The following is a 19,268-nucleotide window of genomic DNA, read 5'->3' on the forward strand; positions in this document are numbered from 1 at the left end:
GGAAAAAATGCAATTGAGTGGGAGATGTATAAAAGAGACAGGAGGTCAAGAGAAAGGTGCAAGAGGTGAAAAAGAGGGCAAATGAGTGTTGGGGTGAGAGAGTATCATTAAATTTTAGGGAGAATAAAAAGATGTTCTGGAAGGAGGTAAATAAAGTGCGTAAGACAAGGGAGCAAATGGGAACTTCAGTGAAGGGCGCAAATGGGGAGGTGATAACAAGTAGTGGTGATGTGAGAAGGAGATGGAGTGAGTATTTTGAAGGTTTGTTGAATGTGTTTGATGATAGAGTGGCAGATATAGGGTGTTTTGGTCAAGGTGGTGTGCAAAGTGAGAGGGTTAGGGAAAATGATTTGGTAAACAGAGAAGAGGTAGTAAAAGCTTTGCGGAAGATGAAAGCCGGCAAGGCAGCAGGTTTGGATGGTATTGCAGTGGAATTTATTAAAAAAGGGGGTGACTGTATTATTGACTGGTTGGTAAGGTTATTTAATGTATGTATGACTCATGGTGAGGTGCCTGAGGATTGGCGGAATGCGTGAATAGTGCCACTGTACAAAGGCAAAGGGGATAAGAGTGAGTGCTCAAATTACAGAGGTATAAGTTTGTTGAGTATTCCTGGTAAATTATATGGGAGGGTATTGATTGAGAGGGTGAAGGCATGTACAGAGCATCAGATTGGGGAAGAGCAGTGTGGTTTCAGAAGTGGTAGAGGATGTGTGGATCAGGTGTTTGCTTTGAAGAATGTATGTGAAAAATACTTAGAAAAGCAAATGGATTTGTATGTAGCATTTATGGATATGGAGAAGGCATATGACAGAGTTGATAGAGATGCTCTGTGGAAGGTATTAAGAATATATGGTGTGGGAGGTAAGTTGTTAGAAGCAGTGAAAAGTTTTTATCGAGGATGTAAGGCATGTGTACGTGTAGGAAGAGGAAAGTGATTGGTTCTCAGTGAATGTAGGTTTGTGGCAGGGGTGTGTGATGTCTCCATGGTTGTTTAATTTGTTTATGGATGGGGTTGTTAGGGAGGTGAATACAAGAGTCTTGGAAAGAGGGGCAAGTATGAAGTCTGTTGTGGATGAGAGAGCTTGGGAAGTGAGTCAGTTGTTGTTCGCTGATGATACAGCGCTGGTGGCTGATTCATGTGAGAAACTGCAGAAGCTGGTGACTGAGTTTGGTAGTGTGTGAAAATAGAAAGTTAAGAGTAAATGTGAATACGAGCAAGGTTATTAGGTACAGTAGGGTTGAGGGTCACATCAATTGGGAGGTAAGTTTGAATGGAGAAAAACTGGAGGAAGTAAAGCGTTTTAGATATCTGGGAGTTGATCTGGCAGCAGATGGAACCATGGAAGCGGAAGTGGATCATAGGGTGGGGGAGGGGGCGAAAATCCTGGGAGCCTTGAAGAATGTGTGGAAGTCGAGAACATTATCTCGGAAAGCAAAAATGGGTGTGTTTGAAGGAATAGTGGTTCCAACAATGTTGTATGGTTGCGAGGCGTGGGCTATGGATAGAGTTGTGCGCAGGAGGATGGATGTGCTGGAAATGAGATGTTTGAGGACAATGTGTGGTGTGAGGTGGTTTGATCGAGTAACTAACGTAAGGGTAAGAGAGATGTGTGGAAATAAAAAGAGCGTGGTTGAGAGAGCAGAAGAGGGTGTTTTGAAATGGTTTGGGCACATGGAGAGAATGAGTGAGGAAAGATTGACCAAGAGGATATATGTGTCAGAGGTGGAAGGAACAAGGAGAAGTGGGAGACCAAATTGGAGGTGGAAAGATGGAGTGAAAAAGATTTTGTGTGATCGGGGCCTGAATATGCAGGAGGGTGAAAGGAGGGCAAGGAATAGAGTGTATTGGATCGATGTGGTATACCGGGGTTGACGTGCTGTCAGTGGATTGAATCAGGGCATGTGAAGCGTCTGGGTTAAACCATAGAAAGCTGTGTAGGTATGTATATTTGCGTGTGTGGACGTATGTATATACATGTGTATGGGGGTGGGTTGGGCCATTTCTTTCATCTGTTTCCTTGCGCTACCTCGCAAATGCGGGAGACAGCGAAAAAAAAAAAAAACTACAAGACCTGTCATACTGGTTGGGCTGGATTAGATTATGCAGCAGGAATAATAACTAATAAAGTCATGAATCTAAGATCCTAAATCCTAATCAGTTCTTAAGAAATACTTATGAATTCCAATTTAATAAAGCCATCCATAATCTCATCTATTTTGCTGTCACACTTCAGATTATGTGCTAGATGTCAATCCTAGATTTCTGATCAAGTTTTGATCCATGTCAGATAAGTAAACAAAAGGAACATAAATATACAAGGGGTCAAGGGGTTTGAGCAACCCCCACACTTGTCTATGAAACATTATACTGTGAGTCTTCAATTTTTTTTCCACATAAGAAAAATCCTTTTAAACAAGGTATTTTGTGTTTCACCGTGTATAAGTATATATGCTGCACATAAAACTCCAAAAATCCATCCCAGAGAAAAAAAAAACTCCCAACTGGAATCCTAGTCATGGACCTGCTATGTACTACCAAATATTCAAAGATGTAATCAGGATGAATAATGGATATCACAATATTCAAGCAGTAGATGACTATGTAACTGTGATACAGAACAGGGTATGCACCTGAATTTGAAGTCATTTGCAATAAGATCACTTGATCTGACAAGCAACCAGTCCATCACCATCAAACACTACCTTAATCTGAAGGTACAGTTTAAAATAAATTCATATGTACTATCCTACAATACCAATAATATACTTGAATTGGAGGCTTTGCTGTTAATAGTACATTTTTCCCATTACTGTTACTTTATATACATGGCTACTATATACAGTTTCTCAAAGTAATTACACTAATCACCTGCACACACATAAAATCATCAGCTACATTACATTACCGTTTGTTCTATAAAACAATTTTGCCCTTGACTCAAGTCAGCACCATCATTTTTCTATCTGATAATGCCATTTTCCTTTTTATTCATCAAAATCATTACAGGATTTGTGGTCACATACAAATCATATGTGCTTTATTTCTGAACCTGAAACCAGATTGTCATACGAGATTTCAGTTTGAAAATAACATGGACACTGAAATCTGAAGATGTTTTTATCACTCATTTACCAGCCTCTATCATCTTTCATATATATCTGTTTTGAGAAACCTAAAAAAAAAAAAAAAGATCACTAATCACTCAATGTCTCTGCATCATCATGTTCCATCCTTAAAACATATTTTCAACAACTCATAATTTCACTTCACCCCTATTACAAAATTTGCAGCAATTCTAGGAAAGGAGGAGAATTTGAATATCTGGGTACACTACAATCAAACATGGCACAATGGAAAGAGATGCAAAGGAGATAATTGTCCGATGGAGTAAGGCGACTGGATCCTTGGGGATAATCATGATAGAATGAAATGAGTAGACAGTTCTCAGAATCAAAACGTTGATATAATGTTTAATTAAGGGTGCTGGCAGTGTTAACAGATGGGATGGAGTAAATAATGATAAAATGTATAAGAGATGTGGAATGTCAGAGGTAAATACACGGGATGTGTTGTCACAGATGAAGAGAAAGAGTTTGAAGGGTTTACTCATATAAAGAAAAGATAACCAGAAATTCTTAGTATGATGAATGCACTATCTAGGATCTAAAAACTGATAACATAATAAAGTTTTACCAAAAAAGAGAGTGAATCTTAATTGTAACCAAGCAAAAGCTCTTAAACTTGAAAATATTCATGCAATAAAACGAGGTTATGATGGTGCTTGTCACACTGGTGGAAGTATCCAAGATAACAGGAGTGGAATGGGATTCGTGACATGGAAACATGGGCCTTGGAATAAAAAATGTGGTAGGCTGAGAGATGAAGTTTTCTTAACACAGGCAGAAGTAGTTCGTATTGATGATATTCTAAAACATGAGAAGAGGGTTGAACACTGAAAGTGATACACAGTACTAATAGTAAGAGATTCTAAATGTGACTTTCAGAAACCAAAAAGAGATGATACTACTGATGAAGGAGTGCTAAGGAAATTTCTGTGATTGTAGGAACAGATATTCAGAAAATGAAGGAAGAAATGTTATATATACCTAGGGGTACCTATACCTGTTGGATTAGCAGGGAATGAATTGGCTGATCCTATGGTAAAAGACATGTAAGGGGAATGAGAAAAATTTTCAAACAGCTAACTACACATACAGAAAAACTGAAGAATAATGTAAAAACATATCAGAAAGGACCTAAAGAAAAGAGAAAAATAAAGGTATAAAATGGTATGATGAAATACATAAAGATGCAAGATATACACATGGCATAAGGATATTATTGTAGCATATTGGAACTTGGATACAAAAGTGGATTACAATATGAAATGAATGTAGAATAAGTTGCAATGATGACAAAAGATGAAAAATGTTTTTACGGAAGATGGAGAGAAAGTTTCGTAGAAAAGGGTGCACAGGCATTACATTCAAGAATGTAACACAGTAAACTACCATTCTAACAAAGTAATTTGGGGGAAGTGAGGTTCATTAGGTGTCAAATTTCCTTACATCTATATTAATAAATGAAATATTAACAAGTGCAATCGAAACCTACTTTATTCATTTGAGGCCGAAGGTGTTCAGGGAATAGCAAAGACCACACTGAATCATAAGGATCACTTAAAGGGTCAGTTAAAGCTATCTAAATCACTTCCTGGTCAGAAAAGCAGGATACACGAGGCACAAGCTACTCTCCTCATGCTGATGACACTAAATAATTTTCAGCTTATCAGCAATACTATGGCATTTCCTGGACCACTTAGCATGTGTAACACAGACAACACTCCAATCACAATTTAATAAAATGAGAGTGGCTTTCAATACTGTTCCGCATCAAAGGTTACTAGCAAAAATTATGCCACATGATGAAGGGGTTGTACTTCTGTGGATAGAAAATTGGTTGACTGGTCATAAACAAAGAGGTGTGATTAATGGTTAAGCCTCAGAATGATTTGACATAACAAGTGAAGCACCACAAGGATCAGTCTTGGAATCGATTCTCTTCCTCATAAATATCAATAATAGTGATTATGGACTATATTGCAAAATATCAAAATTTGCTGACTGATATGAAGCTGGAAATTCAATCTACAAATGAAGTGAAACATCTACAGATTCAAACTGACACAGACAAACTGATGGATTGGCTTCAAAGGTAGCAAATGAATGTTAATATCGATAAGAGCAAAGTTATACATATCAATAAAAGGCAAGTAGCAGCATCAATTCTGTTGAACTGCAAAAATTAGATGAGGAGAAAGGCTTGGGTGTAATAATCAATGGTGACCTAAAACCAAGAAAGCAGTGCACAGAGGCAGTTGAAAGAGCAAAAAACATTCTTTGATTCATAGGCATAGTCTCTGAATTTACGTCCAGGGCAAACATCCTTACTCTTTACAATTCCCATCTTAAGTATTATGTTTAGTTTTGGTCATCCTAAAAAAAAAAAGGGGGGGCAAACAGAGAGAGTGTAGTGTCGAGCTCCCAAGGTGATTCTCATGCTGAGAAACAAATCCTACAAGAGCAGATTAAATGACCAGAATCTATTTAGTTAAGAAAAGAGAAATGTACAAGGCAATCTTATACATGTATTCAAAATCATCGAGAGCTTTGATCATCTTGACCTATCAAGTCACTTAAGACTTGATTTATCTGATTTCACCCTCAGTTATGGATACAAATTCATGGGCAAACATTTAACCTTAAATAAAGCAGAGTACTTTTCCTTCAACAGAATGTCAACATATGGAACAACTTGCCAATTAGAGTGGTTAAAAGCAGAACTGCAGATACATTCAAGAACAGACTTGATAGAGATTTTGCTACAAGTCCACAATTTACATTATTTTTGCCTCCTTAGCCATGCTGACAATTTGCAGGTTATTCTCTCTAAACTCTCTGCATGCCTTCTGACTTTTACCACATTAATCTATGGGTTTCTGATAACTTTCACTTTCACAATCAGCCTTAAAAGGACCCAATGATGTGTTGCTGTGTGAATTCCTTTGAGTTCCTTTGCATAATATAAGTTGTGAAATGTGATTTGGTGCATTATATTTCATTCTGCAGTGAAATAAGGCAACAGTAGTGAGGGTTATGTATAATGGAAAATGTGGGGTTAAACAATGTTAAGGTAGGTAAACCATGTGTAAATCAAAATATAAACAAAACCTTTGATAACCTAACCTAACCTTCCAGGCAGTTAACAAGTATTCATATGTTCAATATTCTACTCAAAATATACCAGTCACGCCCATGACTGAGCACTGCACTAACTGCTAAGAAATATCAACAAGCAGATAACAGACCAGGAATGCAGTTATGCTAATAACCAAACTCCAAACAACCAGCCATTCCATGGCACCACAGTAACAGACCAATTTAAAATTTAAATATTTCTTCTATAGCTACATTTCAGCTCAATGTGAGGTAAAAGTTTTCACAGTTTCTGTTGATATTTTCATAAGTGTTTATTTCACAGTTTCTGTTGCTATTTCTATAGGTGTTTTATCTACTTATATTCATTAATTCCGTTTTCCTGGTACACATATGACCCTTACTATCAATGTCTTATGTACTTATCTATTCATCTATATATCTGATACTCAATCCTCTGGGAACACCCATCAAGGGGATGGCAAAAGAGTCTCCACTTATCCCTGTCCTTCATTGCTTCCCTTACATACACCATTCCATGCATTCGTCCGTCATTTCTCACTCCTGTGCTTCTTCCCCTCTATTTCTCCATCTCCCTCTCACACCAACCCTTTTAATTGTACTATCAAACACTCCCTGTAAACTCCCCATCCTGCATTCTTTCAATATGCTCAAACCACCTCAGAGTATACTGTACTTTCAGAATTCTTCAAAACTTACTATGAACCTGTGTAGCATTACAGACTATATCACAAGTTACAAAAGCCTAACATTTGCTGATCACTGCAGCAGAGCATCCACAATAGTTATCTGAACAGCACTTTATAAATATTTGAAAAAGCAGGAACTCATCCCAGCATCTCCTCAGCTATGGAGACAATCATGTCATCATTATAATTTCAAATCATAGTGAAAATATGCCACCTTGGCGGGTCTCATTACTGCTTGCAGTATGAATACTTGTAATGACTGACAGTCCCACTGAACTTTCACGCCGACAAGTATATCAACCAGAAATGAAGGACAAGAAAAATTTCAGTCCCGTCGTTCACTGTCATAAAACAACAATAAAGGAATATAACTAGCTGTTTCCTTGCAATAATCTATGACGTTCATGGCCTCCACAAACATGGTGTTCACACCCTCTGTAACCTAACTTCTGAGATATGAACTGGAAGATACTCTTCAACTTTCAGATTCTCGAATCTGAGAGATAATATGGCAAGAGAAGGCTTGCAATTTTATCAGTCCCGTGATTTGGGTTTCACGATTGGGATTACTGTAATAACGTCACTTCGAAGTTTCACGATTGGGATTACTGTAATAACGTCACTTCGAATGAACTTATATACACAATGAAAACAAAACAATGTTTAGCATAACTAAAAAGCTTTTCAAAATATATCTATTTTCCCTTGAAGCTATTTCATCATTTAATTTCTTTTAACTTCTTGGACACGCCTATATTCTCTGTAACTCACTCACATAAGTATTCATAAACCTTCATACATCACCTTATATCAGCTTCCGTACCTGTGATTCTGTGTACGGCAGCAACAACAACAATGAAGTGGTTTCTACGATAAATCAACAAAATTAACTAATTCGTTATGATGATGATCTAGAGTAAACATTTAACCCAGACAGATAATAAAGAGCGAAGGGGTTAAGGGTATAAAACAAGGCATCTGACTTTCCTTAATATGATAAACTGTATCTATAACTTGACTTATACAATGATTTTATCATTTACTTAACAAATATGATCTAGCAGAGATCTTCAAATTATCTAAGTTTGTATAAACGCCATAACTTGTGTCAATGACATACATTTCAAAGCCGTCCGTATCCCCTTCATAAATCTTTCATAACATACCCTATCATTGTACAAAGCTGCGATACATTTTTTTTTAAAGCGTCGCATTATCAACTATCTAAATGGATTATTTGACTACAATAAAAAATAGGAGTCAATAGACAAATAAATGGAACAACGAAATATGCACGAGGAGAAATAGGTGTCAGATAACATTTTACGGTATATAATGAATATTTACGGTATATTATGAATGCAAATGGAAATGCACTACTTAGAAGAATAGGACAGGAAATGGGAACGGAAACAAAATCCGTATAACAGCGACAGAAAAGTACCTTCAGGAAACAAATATAGAATTCAACAAGCTTGACATAAAAATAGAAAATAAAACCAAGTTCAAAAAATGGAGATAAGAGATGGGAGATAAAAAAAAGACTGAAAATTTATTGGAAATGAAGATGTAAAAAAAGAGAACAATAACTACACGCTATAAAGACTTGGAATGAGTATATATATCAGACCAGAGTACAGTAAATTTCATATATAAACAGCAAACGGGAGTGCCGATACAAAGGCAAGACCTCCCAAAGTACAACTGAAATGAACTCGACTCTAGATATACCCGTTACTGTACAAAGATGAAATACTGTATCAGCTAGAAAGGTTTGCTAGGAGAATTAGTTCTCCTGGCTATTCGGCAATAAAAACAGCAGAAAATGGTGTATTCAAAATAGGGGGAAAAAAGGCTACCTCGCACCGAGAACGAAAATAGAACTGAATCTTGTCATTTTTTAAGTGTCTACCACAGTTTGGCAAACCATGCTCGAGGCATGACTAATTACTGAAAGGAAGGAAGATGAAGGAAGGAAAAGTTCCAAACTTTTGGTGTTCAATGGAAACAGAAGATATCATAAAGTTCAGTCCTCGTATGACTGGGTTTTTCCACAGAAACTATGGAAACAGCAGGAAATGCGAGTCACCGGTACCAACCTCGGTGACAGGGACACATAAAGATAGCTCATGAGAAAAGTGGCCTAAATCATAACCGTAAAATTGGAAGAGGGTCGGAAAATCACAACGGGCCTGGAGAAATGATGGAGAGGTGATGCCCAGAGAATTGATGAGACTGATGATAAAGGATATACGACTGACCTAGACCCAAAGAAAGAAGCTAAAATGATCCACCTCCACTGGCTCTACATGGGATACCAGGTGGATTCAGAGCACGAAGACCTAGAAAAAGATAAAGAGAAGAGATCATATTCAGGAAACACCAGACATGGAGTGGGAAGACTGACGTGACTAAAAAAAAAAAAAAAAAGGGTCTTCCTCAACCAAGGCAACTGGAGGCAGATGACTGTCAGACCGAGGCTCTCCCAGTATTGATGCCAGCTGGCCGTCCGTCAACCTAACCGTTATGCATCTAATGAAAAACAAAATGTTGGCCACATCCAAAAGCAACATGATATTGTACATTCTGTACATATGAGAATAAAATCTAGTGAAATAAGTAAATCATGACTGAGAAAACGAGGGTTTGATTTGTTTCCTATCAATCTTACCGCTGCTATAATTGTTATAATTTCTATTTCAAAGTTGTGATCATTAGAACCACTTTACAAACACAAGCATTAACGGAGTCTGTGAAGAAGACTGACAGAGGAGTAACGAACTCATGTGCAGAAGCACAACAGATTGAGGAACCCATGTAAAGGACCCAACTCCTCCAGGGACAACAGATTGAGGAACCCATTTAAAGGACCCATCCAAGTGGCGCCGGATCGGCTATGTTGATCTAACAAGTTACTTAAGATTTGATTCGTCTGATCCCCTTCGTGGAACTGGCATCCAATCTCGTGGGTAAATGTTTTATCTCGAATGAGGCGAAGTTCTCTTTCTTAAGCAGGATTGATGAGAGAATAAGTGATAGCGCTGATGTCCAGTGCTCAGCTGACTGTTTGCTATTCTTAGTAGCCAGGGTTCGACTCTCCGCCGCCGCGCAATGGTAAAATTGTATACATGAATTACATGGGGACATTATACTCCATAAGATGCAGTTGGTATACTATATTATGAATTTTTATCTGTGCTGAGCGTCTGATACCGTATATTCCTTTTCCTTGTGGTTTTACACACACACACACACACACACACACACACACACACACACATATATATATATATATATATATATATATATATATATATATATATATATATATATATATATATTATCCCTGGGGATAGGGGATTAAGAATACTTCCCACGTATTCCCTGCGTGTCGTAGAAGGCGACTAAAAGGGGAGGGAGCGGGGGGCTGGAAATCCACCCCTCTTTTTTTTTCCCCAAAAGAAGGAACAGAGGGGGCCAGGTGAGGAAATTCCAAAAAAGGCCCAGTCCTCTGTTCCTAACGCTACCTCGCTAACGCGGGAAATGGCGAATAGTTTAAAAGAAAAAGAAATATATATATATATATATATATATATATATATATATATATATATATATATATATATATATATATATATATATATATATATATTGACCAGGAAAGTAGTACCACCTGCGTATCGGGAGAGTTAGCGACGGCGACTCAGTGAGCCAGCACTAAAGTGGACGTCAATTTCCACTGTAAGGTCCAGTTGCCATTTTCTCTTTCTACTCCTCATAAGCTTGGTCTGCTGGCATTCAATCCCACAAATACATAATCTCCATCTCAAATATAACGACAACAGGTAACTCACTCTTAACATTTTGGTGGTGAGGGCCACCCGCGAGCCTCACCTAATGACCAAAATAAGAAAAATAATTCGTTGGTACTCTTTGTCTTCCGGCATCGGTGAAGGTCGGTGAATCACAGTGCATCATGGTGAGGTGAACCACCTCAACCTTGGCCAGCCGTGAGTCAGCAACCTCCGCCACCCGTCCTGCGTCCAGTAAGAAGGCAGGGTAGATAAAAAAAGAAAAAAAAGAAAAAAAAAAGCAACGAGGTGCCTTACCAACACCTAGCTCAGTACCTTATTAGTAAGGCGCGTTACCAACACCCACCTTGCTACTGAGGTGTGTACCTTACCTTTATCATCCTGAGAATAATTTGTCAAAGATAAAAATCTTGACTGAAGCGGAGTGGTTCAGTCTGACGCCATAGTGACATCCAACACATTTACCATAATCTATTTTGGTTTCGTTTCTAGAAAATCTCTTTTGTTTATATAAATCAATTTGATTGTTATATATTATTTTTTACAAGATTGTATTGCTTTACCCTTTCTCTCACTTTCCTCGTTCGCAATTATCTGTGCAAATCATATCAATAATTTATAATCCAACGCTAATAAACGGTTTCCTGAAGTTCCATAATTTGGAGAATCATTCAGTTTCTTCAGCCATTATTATTTGCCAAGAATTCTGAAGTCAGATTCATACAAACATGCTAGCCTTAACAGATGTTCAGACAAACCATATATATGACTTTCTCTTTTGGCCTGAAAGACTGTCGTCAAAATTATACATTTTTGATAATGTTATTAACTGCAATTCCCTCTGGCCAAGCTGCGCGAGCATCCATGAACAAACATAAAATCTCACAAGAAAATCCTTACGTATCTTGAGAACCCGTAGATACCAGTACTCGGTAATATTAGATGCTCATTTTTTTTTCTTTTCTCTAGATAGAGGTTCATAACCTACCAAATATAAGCGAACCACATATTGGAAGTTAAGTGTTGTGTTGTAAAGCTAAAGCAAAAGTCTTCTTCCATTCTTGATCCACCGGGCAGGACATTATCTCGCCATTATCATACGCTCGGCTGACTGATATAGCTGGTGTGGGGGGGCGATGCCACCACCAGGGTCCTGCTCACTCCAGTTTTTGTGTATCGTTCTTATATAGACATTCGTGGAGAGGTATATTATTATTATTATCATTATTATCATTATTATTATCATTATCATTATTATTATTATTATCATTATTATCTCTTTAGAGTGTACAAAGTGAGACAAATCATGTGTGAAATTCAGTATTATGTAAATAAATATATATCTACCAAATATATTCAGAGTGAGAACTTCTGTTACGACTGTAGCTCATCTATGTAAATACCGGATAGTATGAGGATGTGACATACAACATCTTACATGATGATAGAATGGATACATAAGACCTAGTCAATGTATTATGTCGTATATCCTACAACACCATCGAAGTGAGGCGTTAACTGTCCCGCAAATGGTGATACGTTATCAAGTTGTAAGTGCTTAGAGAAAATCAATCTATGGTACATGAGATTTCAAAACCTGTGTATATCTTTATGACGTCGACCCCAGCCGCGCCGCCAGCCCGACTCCAATAAAAGTGGCTGGCCTAGCAACAAACGAAGCATCAGCTACAAAAAGCAGCGAGGCTCCGGATCAAGAAGAATCTACTGGACGCCTACAATGCAGGATCCATGTCAGTCAAGTGGTACCTGGTGGCCACGTCATTGGAGTGCCACTAAATAACGACAGAGACATGAGCAGGAATACCATAGACAATCTACACCGTCTACGACTGGGGTACCAATGTAGCTGGCAATGAACTGACGGCGTCATCAAGGACTGCGTCTACTGCCAGGAGCCGTCAACGCGCCCACTGGAACACTACATGCTGGACTGTCAAGTGACACAAAGTCTCCGTGAGGGAGTCCCTGATTTCAGTGAGGAAGACCACGTCCTACCAGCGACCTCACTATTTCAGAGGATTCAAAGAAACCATATGGGACACCTACTACAGACCATAAGAGAATTCCCACCTCCCAAGTGAGAATGAATCAAGACTAGAGACCAGGGAACGGGCCGCCAACAGGCAAAGACCCGTGTGGGACCAGCAGGTCCGGCGATCTTAACAACAACAACAACATCGTACCCTGCTGGCATCTCCTCCCATTCCTTAACTGGACATGGGGACTGGAAGCGTGGGACTCAGGTGGGGATCAGGGTTAGGTTTACATCCCGAATGGAAAGTTAAATCAGGGGAGAAATTGGAAGAAAGAGGAGGAAGCAAAGGGAAGGTAAAACTGGGTGAGAATGAGAGAGAAAATAACAGGGAGATGAGAAAGAGCAAGGGGATATGGAAGGTGAGTATTTGCGAGACAAATAATGTGATAAAAAGAAAATGTAGGGTCAAGAAAGGAGACACACTGACTAATGAAGAAAATCAGGGAGTAAAGAAGTTAAACGAGTGGTGGGAGGAAGACGTAGGCCGGGTCAGCAGTCTTGTCATGTTAATAATCACCCCAACCCGACCGTAATGGCAAGCGCCTTATAAGGGGTGAGGAGTGTGCCTGGGCATCTTCTAACATACGTTGTAGTGGAATATATATATATATATATATATATATATATATATATATATATATATATATATATATATATATATATATATATATATATATTGCTGGCAATATCTGACTTGTAACAAGGTTACTGCTCCACCGGATACATTGCAAAGATAAAACTAAAAAAAAAATTTACCGGAAGGAATTGTGCAAACTACGAATGTCCGTGTTACATAATCCCTCGTGAATTCCCGTAACATATATTTTCGGTCATGGTGACCGACATGGTCCAGCCCAAACATGCCTCATTGATGGCCATGTCGGAGGGAAAGACAATAGCATATAAGAAGAACTCATCAGATCCTCAGGTGTAGAACTGACGTTTCCACGTAGAAAGGTTATATGGAGAGGGAGAGAAGAAAGAGGATTCCACAGCTTTGCTCTTCGAGGTCAATACGTGATACCAGTACGGTCAGGCCTCGACCTGACTGGTATCCCCACAGAAACTATGGGAAGCGGCAGCCAGATGCGTGCCACGGACGCAAGCCTTGGTGGCGAGGACGCACGCTCATGGGTCTGCTCGCATAATGAACACAACATCCACAATGTGGTATAGAAAAGCAGTTTTTATAACACACGACGAGAAATTGTGTAAAATCCTCACAAGGACTCAACCTGAGCAATAGAAAAAAGAAAAATGACGACTAGCAAGAAAATTCCTCTTTCTTTTGGACTGAGGCATTCGTATTTCTGCAATATTCCGTGGATAACCACTGCGTCCGACTCAAACTGGAATATGTAAGACACTTTTATGAGACCGGTTGATAGCAAAGGATGAGTGGGTTTCTGCCCACTGCTTCAGGAAGGAGCAAGCCAGCCTGTCTAACCTGACAGTCGGGTAAAATGGCCTCCGTAGCGACTCCCGCCGCCGCCGTGGTGGTATACCTCACTGTCCACTGTGCCTGATGTTTGCTCTTGTTGAAAAAATTGGCGACTTAGGATGGCCAGTGATGGCGGTGGGTTCCTCCACCCACCGTAGCCTCCTTCTTTGTTTTCCTTTAATGAAATTACGGAGGATGAAGTTGACAAAGTCCCTGAAGACATACAAGGTCCTTCTTACGTACCAACAAGACAATAATGACACACACACACACACACACACACACACACACACACACACACACACACACCTCTTTAATTTCTATGAGAGTGAGTTCTGTCTTACACAAGAGGCAAGCCTGGTTGGACTCTTTATATCTGGACTCCCATGGGGCACTAGACCGTCTACCAAATGGAAAGATGACTAAGAAACTGGATCACCACACGCGAATCATGGGGATAATCCTTCAAAGGGATTAAAGATCATCTTAGCGGATGGGGCGAGATGACCAACGGAGTGCCACAGGATTATGCTCTGGGACCACGAAACTTGTGAGAAGATATGGACGCCTTCCTAAATATGTTTGCAGATTATGCCAAGGTCAGGAAGGGAATGAAAAGCAAAAAGCTTATAAGACCTCAACAGATTCCAAATTTGGTCTGATATTTGATTAATGAAATTCAACCCAGAAAAATGTAAAGTAATGAGGATAGGACGAGAAAAAGTGAAACCAGAGCTGAACATGAATATCACGTAGCAGTAGGATGTAAGCTTCAGGATTCTGTGTGTAAGAAGGATTTAGGAGTCTCGACACCGTCTCTTACCTGTTGCCCCGAGTCGCACAGTAGGAAAACAGTCAGGGAATCTGACGGTCTCTTGGCAAATATCAGAATAACTTTGAAGTCTATGGATAGAGAAGTACTTAGCAAGCTATTCATATCCTACATAAGACCAAGACTACAATATACTTTGTTTGGTCACCGCACTTAAAGAAGCACAAAAGAGCTAAGAGAGAAGGTACAAAAGGAAGGCAAAAAAGATGATACTAGCATTAAGAAAGCTGAGTTACGGGAAAAGGCCAGAGGCTCTACATTTAACCACCTTGGATCAGAGGAGAGAGAGAGAGAGAGAGAGAGAGAGAGAGAGAGAGAGAGAGAGAGAGAGAGAGAGAGAGAGAGAGAGAGAGAGAGAGAGAGGCGTTGGAGGATAGCTAAAGGTAACGGAGGAGAAAGCATGGCGCCACACGGGTGAGTAACCCGATTCTGCTCTGAACTCTTCAGCCATACGTGGTTCTCCGGCATGACCTGGTTGGTGAAGCTGGCTCACTCACAACCCCGGGAGGGTGGAGGTTATGGCTGACCCAGTCACAACCCCAGGAGGGTGAAGGTTATGGCTGACCCAGTCACAACCCCAGGAGGGTGAAGGTTATGGCTGACCCAGTCACAACCCCAGGAGGGTGAAGGTTATGGCTGACCCAGTCACAACCCCGGGAGGGTGGAGGTTATGGCTGACCCAGTCATAACCCCGGGAGGGTGGAGGTTATGGCTGACCAGTCACAACCCCGGGAGGGTGGAGGTTATGGCTGACCCAGTCACAACCCCGGGAGGGCTTTTCAACAGTGGGGGAAGACGGCCCCATGAGTGACTGCTGCGGACGTGGGAGGATGGGCGGCGCTCCTGGCTCTCTTTCTCCCACGTTGGGCCAGACAGGGGAACAAGCAAGAACATTTCCTTGCTAAAAATATCGCACAATCTTTCTGATTAACTACGATAACATTTATACTTCTTTTCTTTTTAGAAGTGTCGACAAATCTGAATAACAAATAGACATTCATCGTGTTCATGACTGTCGGAATTAAGTGCAGCATACTGTGGCGAACCTTCACGTACGAACAATAACAGACTATTAGGAATGAGCCATCAAGAGTGGATCTTCAGGAACGAACCACCATTGACCCACCGTCAGGAGTGAACCACCAGGAACGGACCTTCAGGAACGAACCAAAAGTGATCCACCATCAAGAGTGATCCATCAGAAACGGACCCTCAGGAACGAACCACAGCTGACCCACCCTCCGTAGCGAACCACCAGGAACGAGACCTTTAAGAACGAACCACCGAGTACGGATTTCATGAGGAACAGATCACCAGGAACGGACGAGATGAACGAAATATTGACTGGCTCTTTGTCATCTGGTTATACCTCGACACACGACTTCTTAACAAGAATTGTTCCTGCAGAGTCAGACGAGGGAGGGAGGGGTGTCTACAGGATTAGAACGACCGTAAATACCAACACCCACTCTTGTTGACTTAGCTTTACAGTGACTCCAGGTCCATATGTGGCTCCCACAGCCAGGACTTCGTGTCACATGATTCGTACCGTCACGCTCAAGGGTCGTACCGTCGCGATAAAGGGTCGTATCGTCGTGCTGAAGGGTCGTACCGTCGTGCTCAAGAGTCGTAACGTCGTTCTCAAGGGTCGTATCGTCGTGCTCAAGGGTCGCACCGTGGTACTGAAGGCTCGTATCGTCGTACTTAAAGACTCTACCGCAGAACTGGAGCAGCGAGGGATGGATCTGAGTTCTCCAAACTATGGAAGTCACAGAGGGAGCCGCCCGGGGCCCCTGTGAGGACCACACTGCGAACAGATACTTGGGAATCCGTCAATCCCTCACCTTACGTGGCCCCCAAGCATACTTCAGAGGAGGGCGGGTTATAGGAGCAGCCGCAGATGCACGCCGTTGGACAAGGTTCTTCCAGTGAGCGGCCCAGGTAAACCCACCGCCGCCGCTCCGGAAGGGGAGGTGGACGAGCGTGACTTTCGCTGGGCAAGGGTCAGGCTTCCGGCACGTCGCCGGCAGGGGGCGCTGTGGTGGCCATCATCGGGGTCGGAGCGGTAGGACGTTGGTCAACAGGAACGAGATGTAGGTCAAGCACTGGTTAATGGGTTAACGCAACCCTTTGTCTACGACCACGTTATCACTGGGTCTGATAGCGTGACCATTTCCCGCGCGAGCGAGGTAGCGTTAAGAACAGAGAACTGAGCCTAAGAGGGAAAATCCTCACTTGGTCCCCTTCTTTGTTCCTTCTTTGTGAAAAGTCAAAACTGGAGGGGAGGATTTCCAGCCTCCCGCTCCCTCCTCTTTTAGTCAGTCTTTTACGACACGCAGGGAATACGTGAGAAGTATTCTTTCTCCCCTATACCCAAGGATGATATATATATATATATATATATATATATATATATATATATATATATATATATATATATGATTTTTATCTAACATTTCCAGGACCTCTTTTCCAAGGGTTCCTGCAGCCTAAAGCTGCGCTACGCGGGATAGCAGGAACAGGAAGGACTCCTGTGAAGCGAAATGTTCTCTGACGAGATTACTGTGTTTCGTCAACTGATAATGATAAAGCCTTACCAAAGGGTGACTTTTCGCATGCGTGTCACCTCCTGCAGGCGGAGTCCGGTAATGCCTCTCACTCCACCTAAGACTACACACATGAAGCGTCTCTGGCTCATGCCAAAAAACATCCCTTCTCCCAGACCCACACAAAGATACTCATGAAACTCTATTCAGATATCATCCACAAGCCAAACCACATCCCTGAAATGGAACTCAGGAAGAACCGACGCAAAATCCACCCTGAAACAATTGTTCACTCACCCTTAACTCTTACTGACACCCGCAACACAATTAAAAACTTAAAGAGCTCCCCTGCAACATGATAACATAAAATACACACACTCAAAATATATCTTCCACCATCCCTTGTCAAACAACAAGATCCCAAACATCTGAAAATTTCTCAACATAGTACCCACCCTAAAACCCTTCAAACCACCCGACTCTCCCTCCCCCTACCGCATTGTATCACTGTTGTCTTCAGCATCTAAACTCTTTGAAAAACTGACCCAAAACTGAATTGACCAAGGCATCGTTCTCTCATCCACACAGTGCGGCTTGAGACCCACTCACTCCACTACCACAAAGTATGCGAACCTCACAGAATATATGCTGGATGGATTCAACCCACCCTAACCCACTTCCCGCAGAGTTTTGGTGGCAACAAACATCCCTGACACATTCTCATACAAAAAATATTTGACACCACCCACGACAACAGTGACAAGAAAGGCTTAGCCGGCTTCATAGCTGACCCTCAAGCCAGAGAGTCACTCACAAAACCTTCACTTCGAGAATCCTTAAGTTCTATAATGGAGTTCCTCAAAGGGCAGTTCTTTTCCCAATCCTCTTGAATCCCTTCCTAGATGACCTGTAATCTCCCGATCACAGCAGTGGGAGAGTCCTCTCACGTATAGATGACCTGGTAATTACAACCAGCAACCCAACACTACCTAAGAAAACACAAACATGCAACACTACATAATGCAAGTAAAACACTGGCTCACCTAGATTTGTGTCCTTTACATTTTTTTTTTTTTTCATCCATTCCACTCTTAACTATGCCTCGCCTTCCTGGTCACCTGCCCTATTAGAACAAAATATAATAAATGCAAACACTATACAACAGAGCGCTAAGAACAACTACCGGCTGCCTTGCAGCCACAAATATTTAATACGAGAGAAAACGAAACAAAAGTACTCCCAGGAAGGTCTTACCTCAGCCTGTATGACATTTATTTGGAAAAGAACTCTACCCGTTTCATTCAAATCACTCCATAACCAACCCCTAATCCCTATGTAGAAATACATTTCTTTACCTTGCCCTACACTTTAACTGATATTCCCTACCCCCAACAAGCTGGACAGTGACAAAACACATTTACACTGAAATGACCTGACAAGCACTAAATAATCAACACCCAACCCTCTTAAACAGCACCCGACCAGACGTACGTTATATCCATCTGAAACTATACTCCTCAGTCATGTACGAGTAATCCTTTCTCGTTTGTGTTCTAGACTCCACTCATCACTTTAATATTACAATCATATTACAAACTGTATCATATTACAAACTGTATCATATTACAAACTGTATCAAGGACCTCACATGC

At 40.8% G+C, this 19,268-nt stretch overlaps 1 protein-coding gene across 19 annotated transcripts in view; it reads right to left on the reverse strand.

The window, feature by feature from the left end:
• LOC139759610 (fatty-acid amide hydrolase 2) overlaps positions 1–19,268 on the reverse strand; it is a 53,069-nt gene that overhangs the window by 32,649 nt on the left and 1,152 nt on the right. For 6 of the 19 annotated variants that reach the window (XM_071681942.1, XM_071681940.1, XM_071681935.1 and 3 more), the window contains exon 1: positions 7,753–7,907. The exons of 1 other annotated variant lie outside the window; for it this stretch is intronic. The gene's annotated coding sequence lies outside the window, so the exon portion shown is untranslated. Of the gene's footprint in view, positions 1–7,733; positions 7,908–10,599; positions 10,633–19,268 lie in introns of those variants that run through there. 12 more of the 19 variants (XM_071681947.1, XM_071681954.1, XM_071681953.1 and 9 more) reach the window with 11 other exon arrangements.

This window comes from Panulirus ornatus, chromosome 33 (assembly GCF_036320965.1).
Source record: "Panulirus ornatus isolate Po-2019 chromosome 33, ASM3632096v1, whole genome shotgun sequence".
Lineage (NCBI taxonomy): Eukaryota > Metazoa > Arthropoda > Malacostraca > Decapoda > Palinuridae > Panulirus > Panulirus ornatus.